General features: G+C 41.8%; 2 long non-coding RNA genes across 3 annotated transcripts; both read right to left on the bottom strand.

Moving 5' to 3' along the window:
• Positions 1 to 1,479: 1,479 nt before the first annotated feature.
• On the bottom strand, positions 1,480 to 4,608 carry LOC145554654 (uncharacterized). 2 transcript variants are annotated; one of them, XR_014090633.1, is made up of 9 exons: positions 4,145 to 4,608; positions 3,944 to 4,037; positions 3,513 to 3,857; positions 3,301 to 3,418; positions 3,121 to 3,212; positions 2,924 to 3,038; positions 2,575 to 2,841; positions 2,260 to 2,436; positions 1,480 to 2,167 (listed from the first exon to the last, which is right to left on the bottom strand). It is a non-coding gene; the product is annotated as an uncharacterized LOC145554654 (long non-coding RNA). The 2 variants fall into 2 exon arrangements; XR_014090634.1 differs by having other exon boundaries at positions 4,133 to 4,148.
• An 873-nt stretch (positions 4,609 to 5,481) lies between these two features.
• On the bottom strand, positions 5,482 to 7,906 carry LOC145554717 (uncharacterized). Its single transcript, XR_014090701.1, has 3 exons — positions 6,899 to 7,906; positions 5,763 to 5,843; positions 5,482 to 5,665 (listed from the first exon to the last, which is right to left on the bottom strand). It is a non-coding gene; the product is annotated as an uncharacterized LOC145554717 (long non-coding RNA).
• Positions 7,907 to 18,320: the final 10,414 nt, after the last annotated feature.

Here is an 18,320-nt window from a genome sequence, read left to right as displayed (position 1 = left end):
TCTCTATTTACTGCCTCTGGGTTCTATCCTTAGGATACATGGGATGATTGTCAGATTTATTTGCCCATGAAGCAGAAGGATGTACATTCTATAAACATCTCTTTGCATGTCTAGGTGCTCTCACAACTGAAGCTGGTTAGGATGCTGCTGCACGACTTTTGACAGGAACTCGAAAAAGGGAGCATGTGACTCCTGTCCCGGCCTCACTTCATTGCCTGCCTCTATATTTTAGGATTCATTTAAAAATTCTAATGTTTGCTTCGAAATCACTGCATAATCTTCCCCCGGCTTACCTCTCAGAGCTTCTTCACCCCTAAATACACTATCGGTCACTCAGGTCAGCAGATCAGCTGCTCTTGGAGGTACCAATATCTAGGAGGAAGCTTAGAGGGGGCAGGGCTTTCTCTGTCATGGGTCCTAAGTTATGGAACGACTTGCCTTTGCAGGTCAGAGAGGCCCCTTCACTGTCCACTTTTAAAGCTCGTCTTAAACCCATCTATTCTACTTGGCTTTCAAATCAAGCACGATCTAGTTTTTAATTGTACGTTCTTGTTTTTAAATTGTAAGTTTTTATTTTTTTTATTGTTATATTGTCTTTTAATGTACAGCACTTTGTATCAGCTGTGGTTGTTTTAAAATGTTTCATAAATAAAGTTGGTATGGTATGGAATGGTTAAAAGCCATCATTGTCTGACGCACTACAAAAAATGTATCTGCTCCAAATGAACATTTTAAACCTTCTGTCCCTTCTTCATTTGTTTTTTCTTTTTAAGATGGAGGATCAGAAAATAACTTATTGGAGTTTTATAATCAACACCTGGCATGAAGTGTGCTTTATCTTCTGAGTTGCACCGCAACACAAGAGGAACATCCAGCAGAACTGTATTGGCTCGCTTTTATGAGAACAATTATAATGGAGGCTCTCGCATCTGTTACAAATCAACTTATATTATCACATGGCCTTAGTTTTATACATTTTATTTGTATGTATGTCTTTAAAATAATCTATCTATGCAATTATAACTAATTTTAAAATGTTCTCAAAAAGTACATAAAAGCTGAAAAACAAATTTCTTGAAATCAGTTTTTTTTTTACAAACATTTTAATGTGCTCCATTACTGGCTTTTAATAAAGCCAGTAATAAATTAATTTATTCAGTAATAATAAATTCATCAGATATCCTACTTAGTAAAGTGTCCACAAAGGTAGATCCATTTTAGTTTATTAAATCATGCTTGACCATTTTTGTGTAAATGCATTTCATTAAAAATCAGAACCATGAGTACTAAATTATCACTGACAAGTACTAAAACTTTGTTACTCATTTTTCTTTTAATACTGAAATTGTCAGAAAAATTGGAACAGCGCCGATGTCACCAAAGACAAGAAATCGTTCAACCACTATACACTTTGTTTTTTCATTGACTTCAGAAATAACTCAGAGCTGCACATGTTCATAAAAAAGGAAAAGAAAATTAGAACATCCAGAAATATGTTTCTGTTATGATGGTACAGAATCACTGGGACTGCTAAGTGTAGTCTTGTAGTCATTTTTTAAACTGCTAAACAGAAACACAAAAGTTATTACTCCATTTATAGTTAAAATAGGAAATAAAACAATTACATACAGAAAAATCACTTTTACTATTACATGTAAATACAGTAGACACTCAGAAACAAAAGTGAAAAAAAAAGAATGACATGCCAGCCTATGTAATCACAGCTCTATTAAGCCTTTGTAGAAAATAAAAAGGCACAAACATATTAACTATTTATAAAGAAAAAGGATAAACAAAATGAAACAATACCAATTTGTAAACATGAAAGCATAACAACAAAGTGGATGGTATGTTTTGGTGATTTATAAGCAAACAAACCTTACATGTGACATATCAGTCAATCAGAAGGAGCTGAACACTGTCACACCAGTGCAGGTCTTTGTCAGCTGTATATGCAGAAATGATTACAAACTATTATCAGAAGCTTCTGAGTCACTATCAAAGTCATCATCAGAAGTATCGTCAAAGCTAACACTCTCTGCTCCAGACAAAGTCTGTAGATAATATTCTCTTGCCTGCAGCTTCATCTGTTTTAAGTGCTGCAGCTCTCTAAGGATGATGCTATGGAGACCTCTTAGACCTTCATCGGTTAGGGCACAGGACGGACCTTTAAAGTTGAACATAAGTAAAAATAACAATTAATACATTTTTTTAGATGCTTTAACTATTAATATGTTTATACATCTCTTAAACACATACTTTTAAATTTGCCTCTCGATGACAGGTGGGAAAGGTCCTTCAGAGTGTCTTCTTGGGATAATAGAGATTTCCAATGATGGTCCATCTCTCCTACAAGGATGCTCTTTTCCTCTTCCAGTCTCTTTACTTTCATGAGGCCATCGAATGCCCTTCTTTTTGTGGAAAGACTGACAGAGTCTGAAATACATTCATGAAAAAGACAAATCAACTCAGTTTGAATTTGTAATTGAGTTTAGGTTTACACCTGGAGTATGTACTGACATTATCTGTCAGGTATGATGACAGTATAAAACATATTAGTGTATGTTTACATACCACTGTGTGATTGCTGCCATGGTAATGTTGTGTCGCCGGACAGGATGTCTTCCAAAGACAGTGCTTCTGTGCCTGCAACAGTCTTGTTGTATTCTTCCAAAGCCAATGCTAAAATGTTTTTCTCATGTTGTATTTTGCGACGAGCCTTGGCACGAGCTTTGTTTCCGTCTGTGTCTTTGTAAAGACGTTGAGATCGCCTTTTGATGCTTGCAGCCAGAACCTCGATTCTGCCTGCCAACAAGTCTGGATCAGTTGTTGTAGATGTTGCTGATGATGATAAATAACAGAGATGCAGTTACATATAAGTACTTTTGGAATGTACTCTAATTTTTAATCTGTAAAAGCTCACCTTCTGCCCACTTCTTAATATCATTGACCCAGTCATCAAGTTGCATGTCAGTCACTGAAAGCTCAGTTTTTAAGGACACCAGATTGTGATGCTGTTTTTGAAGAGCTTTTGTGGCCTGCATTGACAATTTCAAGTAAAAAAAAAAAAATCAGAGCACAGCAATTATAGGAATGAACAAAAATCAAATATTTCACTACCTTCTGGTATCGATGAGTTAGTGAGGTGGCCAAGTTGTCATGTTTTTGCTGGTTTCAGCGCATGGCCATAAGGGTCAGCATGTCTGTCCGTCCTGTAAACAGAAAGAAGCCCACAATAGTAGAGTTTTCAGTTATCATAGTTACTTATAATTTCAGGAAACCAATCTTTGGTCTTCTCACCAGCTTTTGACATATGTTTTGTCGTAACAGCGATCCTTGAAAGAAATGCATTGCACTGTTCAACTTCTTCCCCTAGAGTCAAACCAGCACCCTCTTGATATGCTCCACTCCATTTAACCTAAATAAAAGCATGCAAACACAAACAATTTCAACAGTCAAAGATGTTCATGCATTTATGCAAGGTTATTCAATGGCTATTCAGTGTTCCTTACCTCACATTTGAAGTCATGGGCTTTGGCATGGAACACTGAGAGAAATGGCTTCATTTGAAGCAGGTGTTGGAGCTCAGGACAGCTTTTAGATACTTTTTGAAGATATGGCCAGTACTTGCATGTTACATCCATGCAAAAAAATGTGATCTGTCTGTTGGCCAACCTTTGCTGCAGGTACAAGGGGTATGCAAATATCTCACCCCTATACCTGTTCAGGGCACAAAGTAGGACCCCATGTCTACACACTGCTAGCTCCAATCCCTCCTCGTCCAGCTTGCTGCTGGATCTGTGAGACATCTCCCTGGCTGCTGACCATTGCCCACCACAAACACCTCTTCCAGAAATCTAGAATGCATAAAATTAAATCAGACATGCTGTCATTACAGGGTATAAGGTTACTGTCATTATAAAGTTATAATCTGCAGTCTTACATGTTTGGTTGATTTGTGTATATAGTCCACAAATTTTACTACATCTTCATCCTTGGCTATGAAAAGGTCCTTAAATATAGCCTGTTCCTCCGATCTGGGGAAAAAAAGGAATAAAAACACTATATAGGTGTTATGGTCCACAGGTAGTGAACATCACTAACTTATACAAAGAATTGTTATATTGCACACATTATACAATACCCTGATGCATTCTTGAAACGGTAATGCTTGCGGTTTCCATCCACTGAAAGTGCAAGCATACCTGGGGTACAAGCTTGACATTTGAAGGGATCCTTTCTTAACATTTTATCTAACTCATGTCTTACAGCTTCCCACTCGAAAAAACTTTTCAGGAAGCTGTCAGCCGAGATCTTTCCTGTCTGATTTAAGATGAGAGACAAATTTAAAAAAGAAAAATTACACAAGGACATAGGTGACCAAATCCAAGGCATCAAGGATATGTGTTCTTCAAGTTCTAGGTGTGTCCTTTGCTAAAAACAACTCATTCAATCAATTTTGATGTTACCAGGACTTCCGATGATCTGAATGCTGAATGAATGAGGTGATATTGATTCAAGTGTATGTAACCAGTGACATCAAAATGTTGAAGAACATAACCACTCAAAAATGGAGTCAGACAGACCATCTGGGATATGTACGTTAAAGTACTCAAACGGCCAAAGCGGACAGTTCGTTGGCCCAACATTTTAGAAATGCTTGACAGGAGAGACCTGGTGCTGCCATCTTCATTTCTTCAAATGTAAAAAGCACATCAGTTGCATATAGAGTGGAAAAGTGAAGGGTAGCTGGCCAGTAATCAGTTAAATTTAGGTCATGTACTCCACATGTCCAACTAGCCTCACATCCCTCACAACCCAGCTCTGGCATGCTGAGATCATAACGACCTAAAACACCAAAAAAAATGTAAAAGTTGTAATATTTGGTTATTGTAATGTCAGGTTGACATTGTGTCACAAACAATTTCTTATGGTCTGCAAAAAAATTACTAAATAATTACATTTTGCTAACATTGGTTTTAATTATATTTTGGTTTTGATTCATGAAAAAAATGAAGTTATTCATACCATTGATTGTGACCACAGTGACTGCCTTTCCTGGTTTGATCCTCAAACACTCTGATGGACAATCACAAATTCTAACTGGGATCTCCACAGGTACGAATCGTGCTAAAGAGATTGACATGTTTAAAATATGAATTCACATAATCTGCATATAAGATATGTAGAACCAGATGAACAAAAAACAGAACATTCAAAATACAATCAAAAATTAACAGTAAGAAAAACACTCTGAAGAGTGTTTAAACAGTACAAATAAAAAGCTTACCAACATTGCAAAGAGTTGTATTTAAAACATAGGTAGTTGGAGGTAATGGCTGGAAGAACCCAGCTATGATGGTTTCTCTGTTGTGGAAGACATGTCTGGTGTGCATCATCACATCACCTTTTTCACAAAAGAAGGGGTGTGGTAGGCAATCACGACACCGAAGTGCAGATGGATTTTTCCACATTGTTGGCAAAAAGGGCTGACACACTGTGCTGAGCTGCTATGGTGTTAACCAGGCGGGTCTTTCTGCTTTCCAACTCTCTGAAAATATGCTTTTTCTTGTGCTCCAGTTAGTGGAAGCCAGAGGAACTTTTGGCACTAGTGGTTGACCTGCAGCATCATTCAGCGAGCTCTGGAGTTCTTGTAGAAAAGACTCTTTTAAAAAATAAAAACATTTTTAGATGTTACAAAAGTATAGCACATAGAAGCTTATTATATAGAAAAAATAAAATAAGATGTACTACTGACATACCAACAGTCTCTGGAGCAAAGGCAGCCTCACACTGAATGTTAGAGGGATGAGAGGGACATCTGGTCTTCTCACTGTGGGACGCTATAATAATGAATTAAACAAATATAAAAGTAAGGAGTATATCTAACATCTTACTTAAATCCACATTTGGATGTCCAATTCCAATTTAATAACTGTCTTAAATTCCCATATCTCAAGATTCAAATTTGTAGTAGAAACTATTAACTAAAAATTAAGAAAGTAATTTAGATTGTCAGACAAATGGAGGAAAAACACATTTGTTTGTAACCTTTTGTAATAAGGTATGGTTAATGGATAGTGAACCATTTAAATTATGTTGCCTAAATTATCCAAATGTGTAGGCTATTTTTTTGTAAATTATTTAAAGGATGTTGCAGACTGTTTAATAATATTTCTCTATTTTGATGAGAACTGGTGGTTTGTATTTTGTTTTGTTTAACTGTATTTGCACTTTGTAAAGTTTTTTTTGTGTGTTATGTACCTCATGGGCTGCCGTAGCTAAATGAGGGCAGGTCCAATAAAAGCTGGCAGAATCACTGTATCAATGAACATTCAATGACTTGAATGAACTGTCAAAAGTGCTTGGCACTATCAACACTTAGTCGTCCCCGGTGAAAGCAGAAAGTTTTCACGGTGACTAAAGTAATCAAGGTGACTATGGTGATCAAAATGATTGAGTTGACCGATGATCCACATCAAAGAAAATTTAAAAAAAACTTGAAAATTAATACAAGTGCTGGGGGGCTGCTATGACTAAATACATGTACATCAACTGCTGGAAAAGCACTCACTCTGTTGCAACCACATTGTACTGTGTGTCAAAACAGTAAAACTCCTCATTTTTGTTATATAACTAACCTGTTCTTTGTTATTGAGTAATTTCTAGTCAACATACTCTTACCGTATAATTAAAAACAATTTTGTGTTGGGGAAAGATATCAAGCCTTTAACAGATAAATGTTTTACATCCACTTCTCTGGATGTAAAAGCAAACAGAATTAATTACTTGTTAGAAGAAATATATTTTGCCAAAGTATCAATTAGCATTAATTTACTAATATGTGTAAAAAATAGTCTACATGTGTCAGTGATCATGTTTTGAAAGAAGTACTTACTCTTAGGTAATTGATTTCTTGTTGATCTTGCCCTTTTATAAAGTTTGTTACCATCTTTATTCCTTTTCTCCACTTTACTGTTGGTTCAGGTATCTGCATAGGTACTTGATCTTCATCTTTCTTAAGCTCAACAAGCAAGTCATCAAGTTGTTGAAGCTCGAGATTTATATTTTGCTGTTGTATCTCAGCATCTAGGACCATTAATGGATCAGATATGTTTGAGACACTCATGGTGAAGGACAGACAGACGGACGGACGGACAGACAGTACTGTTGACAAGTTAAGAATAGACAAATTAAGGACACAAAGATGATGAACAGATAAAACAGATGTGGCTCTTAAAAGTGCCTTTTGTGGGTGCTATATAAAAGAGCAGAAATATACGTGAGGTGATGAGATCAAAGAAGAACCTGTTGACATAAAAAAAAGAAATGTTCAGATTTCGGAAGTTCTTGATTTCTCTTTATAAGTTGCAACAGCAATAAACAAAATAGACAGGTGGAGAGATCTTTCCCTGTAATGATCCAAGTTCGTTTTAATTGGAAGTAAATGGCCTAGCTGCAAACAGACAGGGGCTCATAGACAAACTTTTAAGGATCATTACAGCCTAGGGTCACTGGCGTTTATATCGATCCTCAAATTTTACAACAAGCATGACTATAAAGAATTCTGTGACTCTAGCATGGCTAATTAAATGTATTAAGTGCAGGTTCAGTTGAAGCTTATGGACTCCAAGAGGCTAATGTAGCTAGCTTCCCGCCCAGTTCTTCCGGTAAATTTCTTTTATAAATGTTACAAACGTGTCTAAATGTCTTCAACCACTCGCGGCACAGTCCGACTGCCATTAAGTCCTAAAACTGCAATCATCAACTTTATAACGCAACACTCTAGTTATTTTTTAGTTTTATAGTACAGAAACATTTTGGACAGATTCAGGTTTGTACTCACAGCGTCGCATGCGATGACGTCAGCGTCTTCTTCTTCATGGGTTTTTGCCGGATACGTACTTATTTTATTATTTCAATCAAAATATTAAAACGTTCACAGAACTGTTTGCATGCAATCACAAAAGAAAATAATTCTTATTTTTTCTTAAAATAAGTTGGTAAATTTAAAATAAAGGATTTTAAATCAAGTTAAAAAAAAAAAAAAAAAAAAAAAAAAAAAAGGCTTTTAAATCAACCTAACAACAACCACAACAAAAACCCTCCGGTTTTATATTTTACTGAGTTATTTTTAAATACCAAATTAAAGTTTTCTGAACGTTTATGTAGTAAATATTATTAATATCCTGTTCAAACTAGCACACACATTGTAAATAAAGGTTTTTTAAAAAATAGATACGTCATCTTATTCGTTCCTAAGTCGTAAATATCGGACGCTCAGGGAACCGTACAACATTCAATGGGAGAACCCTTCAAGTCACATATTGACGCCAAGGGGGTACCCTCGGCGTCAATATGTGACGCCGAGGGTACCTGAAAAAACGTCAATATGTGACGAGTTGGGAGTGAGAATGTGTTGGATAATCAGTAGCCCAGCATCATGACCTGTTTCTTCTGAAGATCCTGCAGCTTCCACTTCTCTTCCTAACATGGTTCCTCCTCACCCTGACTCTCAAAATTAAATTAATTTAATTTCACATACGGTATATGTGTTTCACTGAATAATTATAATTATCGCGGTAGAAGTCATTTGTTTGTTAAATACTTAATGAAACATATTTACCGTGTTTGATGTTTGTTGTATTCACAAAGAGCGATGTAATTAGTCCAAGTTTGTCGTTTATTTAATGTTCAGAAACTACGGGCTGTAATGAACCACAGCAAAGGTAAAACAACCTGAACAGGTGATCAACTCTAAACCACTCGCACCTTTTTACTCTCCGTCTCTGTCTGTCATTTAAGCACACCCGTTGCCATGGCAACCTCCTGCGCTCCACAAGCCGACCGGAGATTATGTTAAAAACACAACATTCAGTCCGTTACGATATTAGGTTTGCAGGCTTGATATTTATTTTGATATCATTAATAAACGCTCCCTGAACACAGCGGTGGTTGATTAGTTCATTTTAAACTCCTGCTCTGCTCGTTATTTCGGTAATGGAACCGACACGCACAGAATTGCGCAACACCTTGTTGAAACAATAATCACTGAGATTATTATTCTTGTTGCGTCATTAATTTGAACACGTTTTGTTGTTGTTTTTCTTTAATAAAGTTATGAACGTTTTGATGAGGAGTCAGAGGAGGACGTGCTGGTCTCAGCCTCCATGGCGACGTTCAGTTTGTCACCTAATGCCGAGATCGACTCAAAACCTTTCGCGATCGACGTGTTGCATCGCTGCTCTAGCAAAGCACGAACAGTTCAGAAACAATATGAAATGGGAAAAAAAAAGTTATTTATTAACTGATTAAGTCGTGTTTTAGATTGTTCTTGAAAAACTAATCAATCACGGCTAATTAGTGGGCGCAGTCGCGGCTGCACAGTTTAACCAGGGCCGTGCAGAGACCACTAAAGGGGCAGGTGCTCAACAACAAAAAAGGGCATATTTAACCGCATTTTAGGACAGAATATTAACAGCCTCTCAGCTTTCAGAGTTTAATAAACAACGATAATTTACAAAAATGTGAGATATACAATCAAAGCTAAGGAACATCTCTATATAAAACATAACACTATGCCTATGTAAGATATTTTACTAGTAATTTCTTTCTGCAGGTCTATTTTGTTATAGTAACGTATTGCAATATTCAAACCCGCAATTTAGCAAGATATGTAAATCAGAGCTAGACCACCAGACATATTTTGTCTTTACAGAAATACGCTATTAAAAATATAAACAAGGGCACAATGCAACCTTTTCGTATAATCTATAAAACAAAGAGCTGCCTGTTTGCTGTAGTGGAGATGAAGATGGTCCATTCCGGAAAGCAGAGCTGCATCAAACTTTAATGTGGAACTGCAGAAAAACGAAAAAAACAAAAGCAAATATTGAATTGTTAATACATGTCACAATGAGAAAAGCCTACTGAGTTTTGCTTAAAAAAAACTTTATAAAAAATTTAAATCACACATTTTTGACTCATGAAGTGAACTTTCTTTTTTGCAAAACAAACTTATTGTCAGGGTCTGTTTGTCCTCCCCTTTTCCTAGTTTCTTAGTTTGTTTTCCTTTAGTTAGTTTTATTTCCACCTGTCCCTGGAACCACCACTTCTCAAGACATCCAGCAGATGTCACCCATGCTCCACCCCTGAGAAGTGTCCTGGTTCAACCCGGACACACACCTGCAGCTGGTTTAGAGGGCGTGGACCTGCGATATAAGCAGCAGCTACACTCCGTCTCACCGCCTGAGTGTTTGCCTACCACGGTAACCAGCGTTCCAGAAAGAGGCCTTCTGTGATTACTCTCGTCTAACCCTTGTTGTCTCCCTCGCCAGATTCTCCCGCCGTCTTCTAGTTGTTTCCCGGAAACCAGCTGCCCCCCGCATTCGTGTAAGTCTGTCTCCCCGCTGTGGATCACCTCCCTCCTGTGTGATTTCCCGACGCTGCCGGTGTTCCCGGTCAGACGCCACTCCCTGTGTGTGTGTGCGTGATCTCCCCTCGTCGATCCCTCCCCGGGATTTCCCCTTCGGGACGCTACGGGCCAGGAGGCCCACGCCCGAACTTCCCGGAGGACCGCCTGGACGGATCAGGCTCCAGGCCGTGCCCGACATCAGAGCTAAGCATCGCTCGTCAACGGACACTCGGCTCGCGCTCCGCTTCGCCCCTAATACCTCCACGCCAAGTAAGCTCACCTCAGTCATTTCCTGGAGAAACTCCGCTGAGTTCTCGCTAACCCTGCTTTTTCCCGTTGGCAGTAGAAGAACCGGTCCGCCGATTCGGCTTCGCCACCAGCTCCCTGATCCTTCAATAAACATTATTGTTTCTGACTCGCTCTGTCTGACTGTGTTCTTGCATGTGGGTTCGCAACCTTAAAACCGACATGACAGAACACTCAGGCCAGTTCGGAACCTCAGCAGACGCTATCAGACGGGCGCTGTCCGAACAACACGCGCTAGTCCAGTCACATGACTCCGCATTACGGGAGTTAGCTAGTCGTCAAGCCGAGACTAACGATAAACTAACAGAATTAACCACTTTCCTACGGAATTCAGTTCAGCAGGCTCCCAGCTCTCAACCCTCCCCGACAGTGGCTCCGGATCCACCAGCCCGCTCCATGTTTTCGGACGTCCGACCCTCAGCGCCAGAGAAATTTTCAGGTGACGTCCGGAAGGTCAAGGGGTTTATTCTCCAATGCAATATCATCTTTAATCATTCACCGCAGAGTTTTTTGCATGACAGTGCTAAGATTTCCTACGTGTTATCCCTGTTGACGGGCCGAGCCCTAGAGTGGGCCGAAGCCCGGTTTCTTCAGCCTCTAACTATGGGTGTACCTTCCCCGAGTTTTTGAAGGAGTTACAGCAGGTGTTTTGTCAAGAGGCTGAGAAGACTTCAGCCTCCCGTGAACTACATGGATTGAAGCAAGGCCAGAAGACTGTGTCAGACTTTGCCATCGATTTTAGAATCTTGGCCGCTGCTTCAGGCTGGAACCCTGCTGCGCTTAAAAGCGCATTCTTTCATGGGTTAAATGAGCAGATAAAGGACCAACTGGCTACTCTAGATGAACCAGAGTCTCTGGATGAATTTATTAACTTGGCCATAAGATTAGACAACCGGATTCGGTCAAGGATGAGTGAGCGATCCCGCCGCACCGCCCTTCCGCGCTCCGCACAGGTCAGTAACCAGTCGACTGTCCAACCTCCACCCACCTTTCCCTCATCTACAGGACCAGAACCCATGCAACTGGGACACGCTAAGCTAACCCCAGAGGAGCGGCAGAGGAGGATGCGCTCCCGGCTTTGCCTTTACTGTGGTGAACCCAATCATGTAATAGCTAACTGTCCAATACGTTTAAACCCGCAGGTCCGGCAGTAAGGACGGGGAGACTGCCGGAGACTACAGCAGTAAGATCTCGCTTCATCATCCCTGTCTCCATAATCATTAACGAACCATATTCTTTATCAGCCCTCATTGACTCAGGGTGTGAACAGAACCTCATTAATTCAGACATCGTCGAGCAACTGTCTATTGAAATCGAGCCGCTTCCAGTTCCTCTCCGGGTATCAGCCCTCGACGGAGGGAACCTGCCACAGATCACCCATCAAACCAAGCCAGTGCGTCTACTCACTTCAGGTAATCACACAGAAGAGATTACTTTCCTCGTGTTTCCTGCCGCCAGTGCCTCCATCATCCTTGGTTTCGACTGGTTATACAAGCACAACCCGCACATAGACTGGGCCGAGACCAAGATTGAGTCGTGGTCCACAAAGTGTCACAGTACCTGCCTTCATTCCGCCTTTCCAGTCGTCACTACGCCTACAGAGCCAGCTGAGATCGACCCATCTGACGTCTCCTCCATTCCCCGTGAGTACCATGATCTAGCTCCTGTTTTCAGTAAGGACAAAGCCCTGTCTCTGCCACCCCACAGACCGTATGACTGTGCCATCGATCTACTGCCTGGCGCCCATTACCCAACAGCAAGCTATATAACATTTCTAGAGCAGAAAGGCAAACCATGGAGGAGTACATAAACAAGTCTCTAGCTGCAGGGATTATCCGCACCTCATCCTCTCCCCTCGGAGCAGGGTTCTTCTTCGTGGGGAAAAAGGATGGCTCTCTTCGGCCCTGTATTGACTACCGTGGACTCAACCAGATCACCATCAAGAATAAGTACCCGTTGCCATTATTATCCTCAGCCTTTGAGCCCGTCCAAGAAGCAACCATATTCACAAAACTAGATCTCAGGAACGCTTACCACCTCCTTCGCATAAGGGAGGGTGATGAGTGGAAGACGGCGTTTAAAACCCCCATGGGCCACTATGAATATTTGGTCATGCCGTTTGGGTTGTCTAACGCACCTGCTTTCTTCCAGGCCCTGGTGAACGACGTCCTGAGGGATCTCATCAATGTCTTTGTGTTCGTCTACCTGGATGATATCCTGATATATTCCAAATCCCTCGCGGAGCACAAACAACATGTCCGTCTGGTTCTCCAACGCCTTCTGGAGAATAAGCTGTATGTAAAAGCGGAAAAGTGAGTTTCACCGCCCTTCAGTAACCTTCCTAGGGTACATCCTCGAAAGGGGACAGGTTAGAGCATCCGAGGACAAGATCAAGGCAGTACTCGACTGGCCTAAACCCGAAAACCGCAAACAACTACAGCGCTTTTTGGGGTTTGCAAACTTCTACAGGAGGTTCATACGCAATTACAGTCAGACTGCTTCACCCCTCACCGCTCTCACTTCCAGCAAGAGAGAATACGTCTGGACCCCTCAAGCGGAGGCCGCCTTCGAGGAGCTCAAGTCCCGGTTTGCACACGCTCCCATTCTGGTCCAGCCTGACCCCAAGAAGCAATTCATTCTGGAAGTTGACGCCTCCGACACCGGGGTCGGCGCGGTTCTTTCCCAGATGTCTACCCACGACCATAAGCTCCATCCATGCGCCTTCTTTTCCCGTAGACTCTCACCAGCTGAGAGGAATTATGACGTGGGCGACAGAGAGCTTCTCGCGATTAAACTCGCCTTGGAGGAGTGGCGCCACTGGCTGGAGGGCGCCGAACACCCCGTACTGGTCTGGACCGATCACAAGAACCTGACATACTTGCAAGCAGCCAAGAAATCCAATCCCCGCCAGTCTCGTTGGTCTCTGTTCTTTTCTCGATTTAACCTATCTATCACATTTCGCCCAGGTTCAAGGAATGTTAAACCCGATGCTCTATCTCGAGTCTATTCCCCAGATGACGCTGAGGTGGTCCCAGCTCCCATCCTGCCTCCCAGTTGCACCGTGGGAATGGTCACCTGGGAGATCGAAGACATCGTCCATCAAGCTCAGCAAACAGAACCAGCCCCAGAGTCCTGCCCACCGGGTAAGGTGTATGTTCCGTCCTCTGTCCGATCCCGTTTTCTCCAGTGGATACACAATTCTAAGTTCTCAGGTCACCCCGGCGTTAGCCGCACGATTGGGCTAATAAACAGACGGTTTTGGTGGGCCTCCGTACACAAGGATGTCAAGGAGTTTGTTTCAGCCTGCCCAATCTGTGCCCGGAACAAGTCATCCAATCAACCCCCCGCAGGACTCCTACAACCACTACCCATACCTAAGCGCCCTTGGTCCCACGTGGCCATAGATTTCGTTACCGGACTCCCAACCAGTAAAGGTATGACCACCATCCTCACCATCGTCGACCGTTTCTCCAAGGCATGTCACCTTGTTCCCCTACGTAAGCTGCCCACGGCTGCCCAGACTGCCCTGTTATTAATTAAACATGTCTTTAAACTACATGGCATCCCGCAGGAAATCCTCTCGGATCGCGGCCCCCAGTTCATATCACAGGTCTGGCGTCAGTTCTGCTCGGCTCTGGGGGCTAAGGTATCCCTCACTTCTGGCTACCATCCACAAACCAATGGCCAGACAGAACGTATGAACCAAGAGCTAGAGACGACTCTGCGATGCCTGACCTCCACGAACCCCAACGATTGGGCCCAATACCTCCCATGGGTCGAGTATGCACATAACAGCCACATTTCTGCAGCCACAGGTCTCTCTCCGTTTGAAGTGGTCCTGGGTTACCAACCACCACTCCTCCCCTCTGACGAGGAGAACCTCTCGATCACGTCGGTACAACACCACATCCGACGAAGCCATAAGATTTGGAAGGACACCATCACTGCCCTCAACAACACCTCCGCTACCAATAAACGCCTGGCTGACCGTCGTAGAACCCCTGCACCTGCTTATATAGTGGGACAAAAGGTATGGTTGTCCACACACAACATTCCCCTCAAGTCTATGTCTAGAAAGTTGTCTCCAAGGTTCATTGGCCCCTTTGAAGTGCTGGCAGTCATTAGCCCCTCAGCTGTACGCCTCCGCCTTCCCCCGTCTCTGCGTGTCCACCCAACCTTCCACGTTTCCCAAATTAAGCCAGTACTCTCCAGTGAACTTTGCCCTCCGGCCGAACCCCCTCCACCCGCCCGGGTCATCGATGGCCATCCGGCCTTCTCCGTCCGCCGGATTGTCGCCACTCGGCGACGAGGTCGGGGTCACCAGTTCCTTGTCGACTGGGAGGGTTATGGTCCTGAGGAACGTTCCTGGGTTCCGGGATCTTTCATTTTAGACCCCTCCCTTATTAGAGACTTTAGGGACTCCCAGACCCCGTCCTCTGTTCGGCCGCCAGGTGGCGTCCGTTGAGGGGGGGGTACTGTCAGGGTCTGTTTGTCCTCCCCTTTTCCTAGTTTCTTAGTTTGTTTTCCTTTAGTTAGTTTTATTTCCACCTGTCCCTGGAACCACCACTTCTCAAGACATCCAGCAGATGTCACCCATGCTCCACCCTGAGAAGTGTCCTGGTTCAACCCGGACACACACCTGCAGCTGGTTTAGAGGGCGTGGACCTGCGATATAAGCAGCAGCTACACTCCGTCTCACCGCCTGAGTGTTTGCCTACCACGGTAACCAGCGTTCCAGAAAGAGGCCTTCTGTGATTACTCTCGTCTAACCCTTGTTGTCTCCCTCGCCAGATTCTCCCGCCGTCTTCTAGTTGTTTCCCGGAAACCAGCTGCCCCCGCATTCGTGTAAGTCTGTCTCCCCGCTGTGGATCACCTCCCTCCTGTGTGATTTCCCGACGCTGCCGGTGTTCCCGGTCAGACGCCACTCCCTGTGTGTGTGTGCGTGATCTCCCCTCGTCGATCCCTCCCCGGGATTTCCCCTTCGGGACGCTACGGGCCAGGAGGCCCACGCCCAAACTTCCCGGAGGACCGCCTGGACGGATCAGGCTCCAGGCCGTGCCCGACATCAGAGCTAAGCATCGCTCGTCAACGGACACTCGGCTCGCGCTCCGCTTCGCCCCTAATACCTCCACGCCAAGTAAGCTCACCTCAGTCATTTCCTGGAGAAACTCCGCTGAGTTCTCGCTAACCCTGCTTTTTCCCGTTGGCAGTAGAAGAACCGGTCCGCCGATTCGGCTTCGCCACCAGCTCCCTGATCCTTCAATAAACATTATTGTTTCTGACTCGCTCTGTCTGACTGTGTTCTTGCATGTGGGTTCGCAACCTTAAAACCGACATGACACTTATTTGCTCTTCTCAGAAATCTTTTCTTGCTATTCTAAGTTTTTGTTTGTGACTCAAAGTTTTGCTTGTGATTCTCACATGACGTCGTTTTCAGGGCCTAAAATCACAACAAAAGATTTCTGATGTATGCAAATAAATGTTTATGTTTGGTAAAAATGAGTTATTTAATTAAAAAAAGTATTTTAAACTAAACTTTTTTTTTAAAGGAATCATTACAATTCCAAAAGTTTTGATTACAATTTTATTTTACTTAACTGAGGTTAGTTTTTTTTTTTTCCCATTGAAAAATTAGGAAACAAATTTAACTTCATACTCTGCGAACCAGACCCTAAACTTAAAGTCTGGGTTGAGTTTTTTTCCCCTTCATTAATGACAAACTTTTATTACATACATTATATATATCATGGTAATTTAGGGTAAGTTATTTTTAATTCTAAATGAATATCCTTGTTGGACTTTTATTTAAGTGTTATTTTCTTTCAAGATACATTTACCTAAGGCTAGAATAAATGAAATGTACATTATGCAGCAAAGGAAATTAGAAGATTGGACATATATCCATTATGGAGATAATCGGTTTTGGACGGGCGATGTGCCCTTATTGCATAAGCGATACTGAAGAATGACTGATTTCATTAACAATACAGGGAAGAAGCTTTTTAGTTTGCTTTGCTAGTAGAGTCGTTAGGTAGCAGCTAGCTAATAGCACAACAACAACAGCCTAATGTCTGTATGATAAAAATACTGAATGATAGATAATAACAGTTTCTCCTCACCTGGCTGTCTCCTCCTGCTCAGTAGTTCTTCAGAGAAAGGCAGACGCAGAGGACTGTCAGTATCTGTTGTATTTCATTACCTCTCTGCTTAAACCGCTACTCCGAGCTGAAGTAGAAACGAGATACGTTCAATGTTTTCCGTCATCTGACAACCAGCAAGTCTACTCCACTTTGTTCACCAAAAACATTTTTTTTAATAATTCACCAAAAACTGTTCTGTAATCTGGAACGTTCGCTACGTTGAGCTCCGCAGTTAGCTGCCTTATCTCACTGCGCGAGAGGCAACTGCGTCATGCGTCACGGGCAAAAGGTCAAAGGTAACAAGGTGACCAGCTTATTATGTTATACAAAACAGAAACAAAAAAGCAAAGAATTTTAGCACATGTTTTCATGTGTCAGAAGAGGGCTTAGGAAATAATACCAAAAAATAAAAAAATAAAGAAATTGACCAAAAGGGTACTTGGGGGCAAGGAGCAAAAAGGGTAGGTGCTCAAGCACCCCCCCCCCCTTCTGCACGTGCCTGAGTTTAACCCACTGATTTTTTACAGTAGACAGCCACTCCCCTCTCTTGCAGGTACTGCGTACCCCCACTAAATCTTTTAGGGGTACGCAGTACCCTGGCGTACCCCCTTACTTTCACCCCTGGTTGTAGTTAAAGGGCCTCCATCATAATGATATCTCTCTTTCTGTTTTGTAAAAAATTATCATTAATCTGTAAGCAGTTATATATATTTTTAGTATAAACCTTAAAGCCTAAATGGATCAGAATACTGTACAAAACCAGTGTCAAATATAAAATAACACGCATGGAGTGATGATGGCTAACTATCTGCTTTTGCTGAATAATCCTGACATTCTCACAGCCACAGAGAATTACAAAAAGAGGAAAGTAGATACACCAAGTCACAAAGAATCCACAGACCTGGCAAAATTAGGCCAAAGTATGTTTTCATTTTACAAAAAAAGTAAAAAATTATTCTGACTGGAAGTAATAGTAGTGTCTTGGAGTGGCCTAAACAAAGTCCTGACATGAATCGGATTGAGAATCTGTTGAGAGAATAATCTGTAAAGAATGCCTTGAAACTTCTTTTTACAAAGACATGATTCACCACAAAAAATAAATCTTAATTATATCAGTGGAACATCTTCAAAAGCTGGTCAACAATTATAAAGGATTTTTCGGTCATCAGAAAAAGAGTGTAAATAATTTTTGTCTGTTAAAATGTGGATGAAAACGATTAAAACTTTTTAAACGAAGACTCCTTTGACATCCTTTTGTTATATTTGGGGAGGTGGAAATGGTAGAGGGTTGCATGTCCTATTAACATTTAAACAGCTTTCTCGGTAGACTGAAAATAATTTAACATTTAAATATTCCAGGAATATGAATAATGAAATAATTATCTAAATTATATGAAAATTACCAAATATAATCACACATGATTTTCTCAATTAGGTTGAAGAACTGAACTTATTGAATT

This window comes from Poecilia reticulata, chromosome 13 (genome assembly GCF_904066995.2).
Source record: "Poecilia reticulata chromosome 13, P_reticulata-male-v2, whole genome shotgun sequence".
NCBI lineage: Eukaryota > Metazoa > Chordata > Actinopteri > Cyprinodontiformes > Poeciliidae > Poecilia > Poecilia reticulata.
The sequence above is the reverse complement of the archived record's forward strand: the minus strand, read 5'-3'. Positions and strand labels throughout refer to the sequence as shown.